The 13289-nt window shown below is 46.1% G+C and overlaps 1 protein-coding gene and 1 pseudogene across 1 annotated transcript in view; one reads left to right on the top strand and one right to left on the bottom strand.

Moving 5' to 3' along the window:
• LOC138488252 (uncharacterized) overlaps window positions 1-13289 on the top strand; it is a 2582589-nt gene that overhangs the window by 1825245 nt on the left and 744055 nt on the right. The window lies entirely within an intron of this gene.
• On the bottom strand, window positions 6034-7012 carry LOC138489665 (serine/threonine-protein kinase PDIK1L pseudogene; annotated as a pseudogene).

The following is a 13289-nucleotide window of genomic DNA, read 5'->3' as shown; positions in this document are numbered from 1 at the left end:
CTCATAACACTACTCGATGCAATCGTTTCATACTAAACCCTCTGAATGAAAATTGTGTTTGGACGGTAACTGGAGCTCTGTGGATGGTGTGACTGCCCATCTAAAACATTCCTTCTTGTTGAGGTCCTGCCCAGTAGGTGGTGTTGCATGGCACCCATCCTGGGAGCATGGTAGCTCCCAGGATGTTGTAAGGGGTCACGTGGCAGTAGCCACGTGACCAACTTAATAAAAGATGCGAGCCGCTTCTGGCTCGTCAGTCGCTCCATCCACGCCTCTGGTGTCGTTCCTTTCTAGCACCATACTGGTGCAACACCGAGTGATCTGGGCGCAGGGACGGGGCACAGCCCGAGGACGGTGCCCCTACTGGGCAACTCCGTCCCACAGGAATCATGCCGCCATGTGACCATGGCTGGTGGTGCGACCCTGGCCTGGGTGCCCCCAGAGCCGGGTCCGCAGTGTGCTGGGTGACCTCATCCACGTGGTCCGCTCCAGTGATCTGGAGCGAGTGGGGTGACCCCCACTCCATTGTGTGCGGCGTGACCGCTGCCCCGCAGGACTCGGTCGGGTGCTCCCGACATGCAGATGTGGCCTTCCCAGTGGTCCAGGGCAGGCCCCCAACAGGTGGGCTGTTTACAGATCCTGGAGCACCGCCATACAAAATATGTGGATAAGTTGGTCAGAGAAGGTGAGAATAATACTATAAATTACAACAATACTATACCTGAAAACCGTTGTTGTTGCTTTATCACGTGACCCCCCCCAATCGTCCAGCATGCAAAGCCGTATGTATGGATAGTAATCTTTCATTTAAACGAAATGCATTTTAGCAAAGTCCAGTGCGAGTGAAGCAAATTCAACATAACATGCGCACATGAAGTGCACTGCGTTGCGCGAATTCGAGAACTCTTAATTTAGGGGTTGGCAACAGGAGCAGTTGTATGAAATAAGTGGCTCGAGAGAGCATCTGAAGCGAACGCCATGAAGCAGCGGGAATAATAATACTGCAACATGACGCAGCAGGGGGTCTAGGCATTGGCTTTGATGTACCTCACATGCGCCGTTTACATAAAACGTACAATCGTTGACTCCCTTATTTTCGCTGCACTGCACCATTGCCATTTTGCCCCCCCATCGCAAAAATTGCCATATCGGCATCTTAAATCCTTATTGGCAGCCTGCTGATGGCTTGGGATCCTGGCAAGCAGTTTGGGTTTTCCAGTCACCCCCTACTAAAAGTGTAACCCGACGTTCAAAACCTAAGGTATTGTACCTTAGTACGTTTGCAATCGCCCTTAAGTTTAATTACCCGGCGGGAACATATTTCAGCGCCTGCAGGGAAGCTCGCTGACTTCCAATTTGCGAATGCATCACCTTCATAATTCTCACAATCACCCACCAACTGTACACTCTATAAAACTAAAGTTAACATAAATGAAAGGCAAACCTGATTCACATATTATAGTTATTAATATATTCGTACTTTATTTTACATTTATTGCTCCAAACTCGAGTTCTATCTTGCTGGTCTTCTTTTATGCTCACAGTCTCTGTTGCCTGTGCTTTATGAAAGCATATCCATTCGACTGTCATAACACATCCACATCTGCCCGCCACCACCTGCTTATCAATCGTTACCCCGTATAAAAACCCGGACGACACCAAGTGGTCAGCGGACAAGGCTAGGGTGAGGTTGAACGAGCAGCTTGGGCGAATGTTCATGTAATGAGCAGCCTCTGAGATGGTGCAGTGTGAATAGAGCAGCTGGCAAGGAAATAGATAAGTGTGATCACACCCTCCTCTGGTAAATTTGAGAGAATTCCGGGTGAGGGGTAGTGCAAGTGAGTGAGTCTGCGGGCATTTTAAAACTTCTAAACGATATTAGGCATTTAGTGTGCCTCACGGCTGACTTCTCGCCTTGGTATACAACAGGTGCGCTGTTTCACCGTAGAGTGCCATACCTCAGAAGCCCCCTATGCCACATCTGCATCGCCTCGGCCCACTAGGGGAATATAATTTGTACTACTCGCTGAGGCGAAGTCGAAGGCCCAAAAGTGCAAATGCTGTGGGGCGGTTTTGCAGGGTGGGGGTGAGGACGAGTGCGAATGGTGAATCCCCCCCCCCCCCTCCGGTAGTGGCGCACCCTTAACCCCAAAAATCTTTACCGACCTTGCTCCTGCCAGATTCCCACCCAGTGCTGCTGCACACACTTGCAGCCATATTTATTTCTAATGGCACCTTTGATAAGGTCTGTGGTCCCTCCCCTTCGCTCCAGACTGAATTGCTTTATTCTCCCCTAGTAACCTTTAACAGGTTTCTTGACCCCAAACAAATTATTCGAATTTTAGCACATTTACCTTTCCAACAACAAGTTCCAAACTTGCCCAAATTTGCGGGCCGCCATGGCGCCGGGGGGGTGGAGTCCGTCAGCGATGGGCCGGGATGGGGCATGAGGGGGTTATACATGGACCGTATGTAGCCATGGGGAAGGGAGAGGCAAGGTTCACGGGGCCTGACCTGCCATGGCGCTGCAGGCAAAGGGGGAGGCAAGGCTCACAGGGCAAAGGCAGCGCCGCACGGGGAGCACAACTCCCTGCCTTGCTCCGAAACTTACCAAACGCAAACACCTTGTGTGTCGACCAGGTTGTCTCCAAACCACGGAAGCAGGACCAATTTGGGTGCCCCGGAGCGCTGGCCACCTTTGAAAAGGCTATACAGGCTGCTCTTTGGCCCTGCCTCCCCTTGCGTTGCTCCCTAGTGACGCACCTACCCCCCATAATGCCTGGGGAAGATGGTTGCAGAGGCCCTACTCCCCCTTTTGACTGGGGCCGGGCTTGGTGGGTGTCTCCGCTAAGGGCAGCACTTGCAGAGAAGCCATCTGCAACAAAGCGGGCACTAATCAAAGCTTTGGGACCGCAGGCCGCCGAAGCCGCCCGGCGCAAAGGAAACTAAGGCAAAAGCACACCGGCTGAGGGGACGCATGCGCAGCCAACAAACAGAAAGGAAATGAGGAGGGATGCAAGAAGCGCCAACGCTGCCCAGTAAGTCCAGGGAGAGTGAACAGGTACTGGGGTGGTTGAGGGTGAATGCTGCATCACCTTAACAGTGCGAAAGAGTGCAATTGAGCCTATTGACATAAGTACTTGTAATAGTAAGAAAGGGTCCGCGACCCAAATCTGGGAAAGAGAAAAGAATACAGATATAGACAGTGTTGTGAAAGGGTCAGTAACCCAATACTGGGAAAGAGAGACTAAGACATTTGAAAACAGTGTTAAGAAAGCGGTGGTGGCCCATTGTTTGACAAAGGGAGTTGATACAAATAAGAACAGTGCTAATTCAGGGTAAGTGACCCAGTTTTGGAAGAATATTATTTCATGGATGAAAGAAAGAGTGAGTGGAGAACAGAAAAGCCCTGGCAGCATAGTGAACAGGCAAACAGTGAGTCTGGAACTCACACTCAAAGTGGAACTGTTGCAAATTGAAAGGATATAAAAAGCCCTGGCAGGCGAGTAAACAAGATATCGTGCAAGTCTTGTACCCACACCCAAGAAGCAGAGTGATAATATCCTGGCAGGAGACTATCAGGGTTGAGAAGAGGGTAAACCAGAAAACATTGAAAAGTAAGAATGACTATAAAAGGGAAGAACCATACCCTTTTTTTGTCAGAGTGTAATCTTACTCAGGAACTGAACAAATAAATTACACAATCAATGTCCCCCTTTTACATTTTTTTCATAAAATATAGTTTACAATTTTGGTCAAGTACAAGAAAAACTGTAGCTTTGTGGATAACATTGGCCTCCGCAGTTAATTGGTGTGTAATTGTTCCAGAATTCTTTATATAAAGGATTGCCAAACCCCGTTGCAAGAGCTCTGCAGTACTGAAAGGGAAACGATGCAGCATTAAGAAAGGAAAGCACATTTGAACAAATGACCTCAGGCTGATGCAGTGCGTAGCATGGCAAAAGGGGTTTAACGGCCTAGAAGACACCTTCCTCTGGGGTGCAATGCATCACTCCCAGCTCGCCCAGAACATCAGAAATGTTGAAAAAGCATCAACGATGGATTACCATGTTCCAGAATAGGTCTTAAATGATGGTTGCAGCTCAAACCATCTGTACAATTCTTAAAGGATTTTTAGGGGATTGGGTGTAGGCACAGTTGGGTGAAAGAATTAAAAGCAAAATAATATGATTTGCAAATATGCATGGTAGAAATGGGATGCATGGAAGAAAGCTTGGAGTTTGCAAAGAAAGGCATGGAAACCAGGCCTTGTAGTGAAAGTGTCCAGTCTGCAGAATGTCACAGCAATCCGGAATCATTTGAAAAAATCTTCTGACACCAGCGGGTTGAGTAACTTACTTCAGCCCCATAAAGAAAAGACAGGCGTTTGGTGAGTAAGGTTAGGAATCGGATAGCAGTCAAACAAGCTGAAAAACTACCAGCCTTCAAGTGGGGGTTGTGGGAATTCGTGTCGCAGCTTCTGCTTGCAAGACAAGATCCTTTATTCATCGGACAATGCTGACATGAGACTCCGCCCATTGACGGGCACCATAATGTTTGTCGCGGATGAGCAGTTAGAAAACCATGCCAGGCTGCAGTAGATCTCATTATTCTTACTGGCAGCCTCAGTAACCACAGAATACATGAGCACGCATTAAATGTACTCCATAATTGTTACCTAACACCTGTAAACATCACACTCCCAATTAAAGTGCAGTTTGGTCTGTAAAAGCTGAATTAACAGTTAATTAATCATTTAATTATGTGGTTGATACTTCACCATGGCCAGATGGTGGGAGATCGGCTCAATGATATACCTATGATAAACCCACAGGAGTGCTCTGTAGCCGGCAATAGGACCCAGTTTTAGGAGTGGTGATGTAAGGGGGCAGACCACCCTGAACGACAGCCAAAGGACTGGGGTTGAGGGATGGACAGAAGCAATTCAAGATCGGAGAGGCAAGTCTAGCCAAAGGGTTTGGGGGGTGGTAAGAGTACCAGCCAAGGTGGCCTACGCCAGCCCCTCCTGCTGTAGTCCGCCATAGGGTAGACACTGCGTTACACTTCAAACAAAATGTAAGGAAAGGAAATCTATAGAGCCTACGTGCTAGCAGTTACTTGCAACCTAGTTTCAAACTTCCCTTCCAGGTAAAGGCAGGTTTCAGCAGCTTTTTAAACAAAAACAAAAATATATAGTGCATAGCCTCTGTGCAAAATGTATTTCAGGACTTATCTGGACTGGCAAGTGCAATTACTTCACCTTTAAAGCACAAGTCTTTTTCTATCAACTTCTTCCTTAGGCGAAAACAACCCTTAGACCTCCTTCCCACTGGAGCAGCGCAAAACAAATTAAAAAGACTCAGTGCGTGAAATGGAAAACACTGTCAAATGCACACCCTAACACCAACTGTCAAACACACACATTCTTCAGCCATCTCAGGACAGGATCTGCACTGTTGTGGCCCGCTCCAGGGTCACTGGAGCGGGCCACCGCTGATGTCGGGATCACCCGACGTAGACCTTTGGGCTGCGTTCACGCAGCAGACTCTCAACAGGGGGCACCCTTGCACGCTCCGGATCACCGGAGAGGGACACATGGGCTGGGGGCACCCAACTCACCACAGCCCCGGCTCTGGGGGTACCCATGCCGGGGTTGTCCCAGTTGCCCTGGTCACGCGGCATACACATTCAGTGGGGACGGTGTTGCCCAGCAGGGGCACCATCCGGATGCGGGGCCAAGTGGGTAGGCCCCAGGCATGCTGCTCCCAAAAATGTTGGAATACACTCATTAAGAGGGGGTCCAGACAGGTTGCGAGGGAATGATGAGTGAAGTGGTCCGGTCTCACGCATACTTCTGCCTTCACTTCACAAAACACCAGCAAAGAGCTAAATATTGGTGTACACCTCAAAGCAACTTAAACAAAGTGTTATAAGTTTAACTGGTATGTCCCCTCCCCAATGCCTTATCTGGGCAGAGTTAATCTACCTCGCCTCGCATGAGCGTGTGAGGATCGTCACACCCCAGCCGGAATGTCACGTGTCCCAGCAGAAGTCTCTGAAAGCCATTTCTTACCAATCGTAGTTCAAGATCTAATGCATCTGGCTGGTCCCGTGGGTTGATGGCCAGCATTTCCCTGATCAGTTGTTTAATTCATGCATTCCTCAACTTCTTCTTCAAGGGAATGAGCAACTCGATTTTGGGGTTCTGCAGTAGGGCCTCCCCAACAGGGACAATTGTGCTGTCCTGCTTCACATAGCTGCCTAGCAACTCTTTCTTGGTCTCTGTGTCAACAATGGTGATGCGCGCCAGCATGGCCCATATAACAATCCCAAGAGCAAAAATGTCAGCCTTGGCAGTGTAGTGGCCCTCCCACACCTTGGGTGCTATGTAGAAGTCTGTGCCACAGGCCGTAGAGAGAAATCACTTGTTCACACTTACTAGCTCTTCGGGGTTCAGCCCCGACGTGCAACACAACTTGCTCAGGCCAAAGTCTGCCACCTTCAGGGTCGGTTCAGGTCATTTGCACCGATTCTGCCCTTTCAGATGAGGATGTTGTCAGCTTTCAAGTCATGGTGGATGATCTGGTTCTTGTGCAGGAATGCCAGGGCACTGCTAAACTGCAGCATAAAACTGGTGTTTGTTTTTCGGCAGGGCTTGCGAGACAGTAAGTACTCATTCATGTCTCGGATCAAACACTATCTCGCCCATCAACGAAGATTCCACCAACTGCAAGTAAAGGGAGGAGCTGGAGCCATGAGACATTCTCTGCACCATGCCGTCCTTCTGCAGGATGCATTCCTCCAGGCGGATCATATTTGGGTGCTGACTTTGGATGCTGCTGAGAGCCCAGAACTCTTGCAAGGCCAGATCCACATTTTCGGGGGCATGGCAGCAGATTTTTTTCACTGCCACCCATGCAGAGGTCTTGCGGACAATAGCTTCATACACCTCACCATAGCTACTACGACCAACCTCTTGAATTAGGTCATACTTTGGCTTGCTACTCACCATCTTCAAGGTCATAGTTCCTCAACAGGGCTCCCGTCGCTCCTCTGCAGCCGCCATTGCCTTGGGCTCTCGTGCTCCTTTCTCCCTTTACTGCATGCTCACCGACCCATACCCTTTTTTAAGGATCAGTGAGAATGTTACGAATACCCTGGCATGAGAGTACATCTGGGGTAGAAAAGGAACAGTGAACGGTAAAGGGAAGGACCACATCCCTGTTGAACTCATAGAAATAAAGAGTGTGATGTTGGACATTTAAAACAACTGTGTGTTTAATGGAGACTTGAGGGAAGGAGCATTCCCCTGGAATAACCATGAAGGATGTTAACATACTAAAATCTGAAAGCAAAAGGAGAAAAGGGAAAGAAGTATTTTCCTTAAATTTGCGGAAGTGTGTCAAGTGGAGAAATTCAAGGGGAGACGGCGTTCCTCTTAAAATTGGAAAGTGAGACATTATATAAGGAAAGAGACGGAACGGGAGAGACCCTTTTTCCAGTGGAGTAGTAATTCACATACTTTTCCCAAGAAACATACGGGAAGGGAGAAGCCTTCCTCTTGTGGAACTTGTATTTCTTTGCTTTTGTGCTCCTTGGAACTTTTCATGATTAGAACTTTGAAAGAAATCTCTAAGTACATAGCTTACAGAAATCCCCTTGTACACATAACATTGAGTTTAGAGTGTAAGGGCCAGTTTAGGGTTTTCTGACAAAGGATTGAGGACGCTCTTTGGTTTAGCATCCTGACAAAGACGTTCATTTGTTTTGTTGAGGTAGGGATGCCCCTCATAGACTTAGAGACAGGTCCAATTTCCCCTCTAATTATTTTGAACAATAAAGATAATACTTTATACTAAACTTTATTACTGTGTCTGAGTCTTACTCTTGATCCCTTACAATAACTAAAAGTCAATCACATTCACATGGGTTTTAAATCCCCTATCACAAAAAAAGCATTTCTGGTACTATTCAATTTATATAAACTTTGCATGGTATTTGATTTTTTTAAAACAACTAATAGTGACTAAATGTATCTTCATTTTTTGTAATTTAAATTGTGTTCTAGCACTACATCTTTCTATTGTTGGTTATAACAATTATTGCTCAACCACAATTTCAGACTCATTTTCTTAAAATATTTCCAATTGGAGGTAATATTTAGCAAAACTGCCCCACTAAATAGGTGAAATAGAATAGTCACCGAGTAGCTGGAAGTGCCGGAATCTTCACAAATCCTTAATAGTAAGTATTACAAAATGTTTAAAGATATTTAAGTATAATCAATGAAAATAGACAGTATAAACAAATTCGTCCTTGTATTTTCTCAAAATTATCCCCACTTTAGATCACATGATACTCAATTTTAATGCCAGCCAACATGTGTTTTCGAGCCACTGGGGCTCATTCCCATAGCTTCCTGAAATGCCAAATTATACTTCATCATGAATTGCACTTTTTCCTTTCATTTTCATAGGTATAATTGAACCATTGCTTGAAACCTTTACCGTTCTTGTGGGAGGATAGACATAGATCTTCTTAATATTTCTTTCTACTGCCTGTCCCTAGTTCTTAAAAGACTCCAATCTTTTTTTATATTTAAAGAGAGCTTGTCAGCTTACCAGCTGAATAAAGAGAGGAAAAGCGGACCAAAAGGCCTTTCCTCTATTTATTCATCTAGTAAGGTGTAAATCTTGAAATAGGAAGCATCGTCAACCATGTTCAACAATGCTGTGCGCAACGGCATGAGTCTCGAAGCTGGGAAGCAGACAGGTGAGGTCGAGTCGATGGAGCTGAAAGACTCAGCAGGTTTCGGGTGCGGAGAAAGCAGAGACTCTCCTTGAGCATTGAGCAGGCTCAATATGGGTTTATCATGGCATTGAGTGTGGACAGCAGCAATCACACAGAGCCAGAAGCAGCTGGGAGCATACAGGTGGTATTAACTTGGTGAGGATAGAAGACTTGTAGGGTCTCAGATGCAGTGACAACAAAGCTTCGGTATTGTAACGAATGCATGGTATCAAACAGTAAGACAGACACAAGTGATCACAGTTCAAGGGTGTTTATTGAACTTCAATTGGGTTTGAAAAATGCCTATCTACTGCTAAATATAAAGATGGGAGCAAGCTATGACCATCAAATAAAAATAATGCAGTGCTGGTCGAGTCCGTCAAAATAAAAGGGCCTATACTAATAAACCTATTGCCAATCCTTACTTCTTAATACAAATAGTGTGGAAAACAATGTTATGCAAATGAAAAGTGTTCAAGAAATGGTATGTCAGGATATTCAGGTTGTTGTCTTCCCTTCCCCACGTTTTCAGCAAGGGACAAGGTAGCACACTCAAACTTAGCACACTCTCTGGCTTCTCTGGCACAGAAGGCCCTGATGTTAAGGTTTTGAACTGCATCCTCGTGCTAAAGTCTTTATGCCATTCAAAGTCTCTTATTTCAGAGGGCCTGATGCAACACGACAAACATTAAAGTTCCTTTCTTCTTAGGATTTCCCATGTACAACTTCCTGGGTTATTAACTGTTCACCCCGGGTCCCCCTCCACCGGTATCAGACTCACTTTAACACAATAAAGTTCCTCTCTTCTTAGGATTTCACATATATAACTTCTCAGGTTATTTACTTTTAACCCTGGGTGCCCCTCTGTCGTGCTCAGACCAAATTTCTCTACTTCATCAAAATCGAAGACTTTCGACTATGTGCAGGACAGACCGGTCTTGTATCGGTCTCCCCATCTCACTGGCTGTGTTGATTTACTGACGCTGCTTTGTTCTTGGGTCCAAGGTCAGTATCACAGAGGCCGGTGCTTCTCCCCGCCTTGATTATTGACGTGGGAGGGCTCCGGGTATCTCCGACACACTATGCAGGATTCTTCAGCATGATTTCCTGGTCTTATGCTTTCTATTCTTGCGGTTTCTGGAAAGTAACGTTTTCTTGTCGAAAAGGTCAAGGAAACTTCCCTCCTTGAGATCCCCTTCTGTTTTGCTGTCTTTCTTCTCTCGTTCATCTGCCGCTCGAAAATTCTGTTTCCTTGTGTGCTTTGCCTCGCTCAGAGTGTGCTCTTGTGCTCCGTCTTTTATCCGTGTGGGGAAGCATAATGGAAGTCAGGTGTGTGTGATGGTCAGTAATTGCCATAGTATTGGGACACGTCAGGTATACTGCTCGGGTGTTAGTCTGTTTTCTCTCATAGCGGGTTGTCTGTGTGAAAGTGTTCGTGTTGTAAAAGAGAGGGAGGGGAGAGTTCCTAAATATCCTACCTGGTAGGATGGGGTAAAGATGTTACAGGGAAGGGGATATTGCATCTTACCATCCAGTATCCCACACCCACTCCCCGAAGATCCCTCACCTAGGTGATCCTCTCGCACTTGTCCACCCCCAGGAACTGGATCGAAAAGTGATGGTCGTGTCCTGGCCACCTGTATCACACATCCCTGGGTCCCAGTGCGTGAGACACCTTCTGGTTTCTCATAGTATCGAGCGTGCTTAGAGATGCTGGAAGCGGATCCAGGTCTTGAGTGTTGAAAAGGGCTCCAGAGGGTCCTTGCAGTGGTTCAGTCAGAGGTGCAAGGCGAGCCAGAGACCACTTCCCTTGATCTGAAGCCCCTGTGAGACCCTCTCCAGGGTCTCAGAGGATAAGTCCTTCTTCTGCCCTTCCAAGCCTGGGAGGCTACAAAAGAGTACTTGTAGGGCTGACAGTACCAGTAGACTGAGTATTGGGTACCAATGTTACGACAGTAGTTTGAGGGGAGGGTCTGACTCCTTGCGTGGAAAGCATTATTTTCACATCAGTCACTGAGGACTTTGGGAAGAGTCTACCCCAATTAAGTCCCAGTGAAATCCTCTGCCACAACAGATCGGTCAATTTCAAGCATTCTGTAAGAGTCCAATCCTTGCTGATGTAACAAGAGTTCTCCACATGTTGACATCATCTCATCAATGATTTTAAAGTTTTTAAAATAAAAGAAAATGTTTTAAGGCATGGAAAAAGAAAAAAGGAGACAGGGAAAAGAAGCATCTTATGTGTACAATGTAAAAAAACACATAGGGCCTCATTACGACCCTGGCTCTAAGGGGTTAACGGCGCTGTAAAAGGCTGCAACGCCGTTAACCCCTTAGCGCCTAATTACGAGGTCCCTTTGCGGCTCCCGACCTTAACGGCTGGTCTGGACCAGCTGTTAAAGTAGGGACCCGCAAAGGGACCTTGAAGGTAATTACGATACCGCAATTTGTGGTACCGTAATTACCGCCTTCCCCATTCCCATTGAGCCCTATGGGGCAAAAATGGGAATGGGGAAGGGCCAATGGTGCATGGGGAATTACCGCCCCGCCAACCTTGGAATGGGGTGGTAATTCCCCATTGCTCCATGGCGGACTCGTTACAATACCGGCAGCAACCATGGTGCTAATAGCGCCATTGGTTACCGCCGGTGTTGTAATGAGGGCCATAGCATTTCATTCCAATTCCTTAAAACTATGATTAAACAATTCAAACTGGCCTATTGAGGTTAGTCAGTATGCTGCCATCTCCTGAACAGATAAGGTTTAAAAATGTCTCCTGGCTAGTGTTCCACTAATGTAATATGTCTTAGAAATTAGAACAGAAATGTAATTAGTCGGTAGGGAATCTTAGAACAGCTCATATTCCAAGGTACTTAGCCCATATTGCTTCCATAAAGGTCTATATATTTTTTTAACCAGGCTATAGTGTTTCACAGTGTAGGAGTAGATGATGTAGTGACTCACTTTATTTTGAGCAGTATCTACAGCTTTCCAAATTACTGTTTTTCCATTTTATCATATTTGCTCTGATTGGTAGGCTATTCAGCCTGAATCTCATCAGAGTGTAAACCTACCTTCCATGAGGGATATTTGGAGAGGTGTTGTGCAATTTTCCCCAAAGTCCCCAATTTTTTAAAATCCATAGATATTCTGGTATTTTTCATAGCTTCCCACCTTGCACCAGCCTGCCTGCCACAGCCTTCATAACTGCCTGGGACTGAATTGATTAGGTACCCCTCCAAGCCTGAGTCTTCCAGTGTCTGCTCAGTTATTTCAATGAGGCTATTACTGAGGGATGCGTATTTTTCTGAAAACTCTGCAAACATAGTTGTTTGGGCATGGACTTGAATTTGTAGCATAATAAAATTATGTTCCATACTATGTGGGCCTCTAGTGATAAGAGCCCTAGTTCATATGGAATGACACTTAATGGTATTGCCAATGGCAGCCTTAGAACCTATTTCCATATGAATCCTTCAAGGTGGCTAAAGTCTTCCCGGACTAAGCTGTGGTTAATCTCAGCCCTGTTTGTCACCATGGGTACTATTTTGGAATTATAGAATTTTAGGAGTGGAATTATGGAACATTTGCCAAACTTGTATTTGAAGTTCTTCATTTGCACTATAGCTTTAGTGGCCTTTGTGTAAAAACCTTCTATTATTTATTTTTTTGGCATCGAGTGTTTGTAATGTCGAAGCCTAACTGATTCATGATATCGACCTCTGTCACCACCATTCCTTCGAGGTATACTGGGTTTTTTATCACTCGCTTGCCTGCTGTTAATGTTATCAGGAAGGTTTTGCGGAGATTTATGATTAAATCTTTTTCTTTACAGTATGCAGCCAGGCTATTCAGTACTCTTTGGATTCCTTTATTTTTTTCCAGTCTAATAGTATGATGTCATCTGCATAGGTTATCCAAAAAAGACTCTGGCACCCCCAGAATGTTCGGTGCAATGAAGGAAGCCTCTTCCAAGTGTTCCCCAAGGTCTACCATGTAAGCGTGGAAGAGGAAAGGTGCTAAGATACAGCCCTGTCAGAGGCCATTATTTGTTTCAATTTTGTCTGACAATAGTCCCTCTTGATTCAGACAGGTCCTGACTACTGTGAGAAACCTGAGGGGGTTCTCCCTGATAGACATTGGGAAACCCTTATTCAGGTGGCTACGGGAGGGCTGGCCTTCTCAGATCCCAGCCCTGGGGGTGGATGAGCGAGGGAGGATCACCTGGGTATGGGAACGGAGGGTAATACTTGGGAGGGGATACCACAGGTGAGATGCGTTATTATACAGGCGGGAAGGATGAGGAAGACTAGGTCTATGGAGCCTTTATAGGCTGTACCAAATCAACCTCCTTTCAATCCAATAAACGTCCTCATCTGAAAGCCAACAACCCTCCCGTATGAAACCAGTCCCCTAGGATCCCAACTTCTATTGCTCCCAAAAAGCATATCTCCCAGAATCCTTGTTTCACTGGTCTCCATTCGAATACTCCCCATCCC

This window comes from Ambystoma mexicanum, chromosome 9 (genome assembly GCF_040938575.1).
Source record: "Ambystoma mexicanum isolate Mex_15411 chromosome 9, UKY_AmexF1_1, whole genome shotgun sequence".
Classification (NCBI taxonomy): Eukaryota; Metazoa; Chordata; class Amphibia; order Caudata; family Ambystomatidae; genus Ambystoma; species Ambystoma mexicanum.
This window is presented reverse-complemented; position numbering and strand designations above follow the sequence as displayed.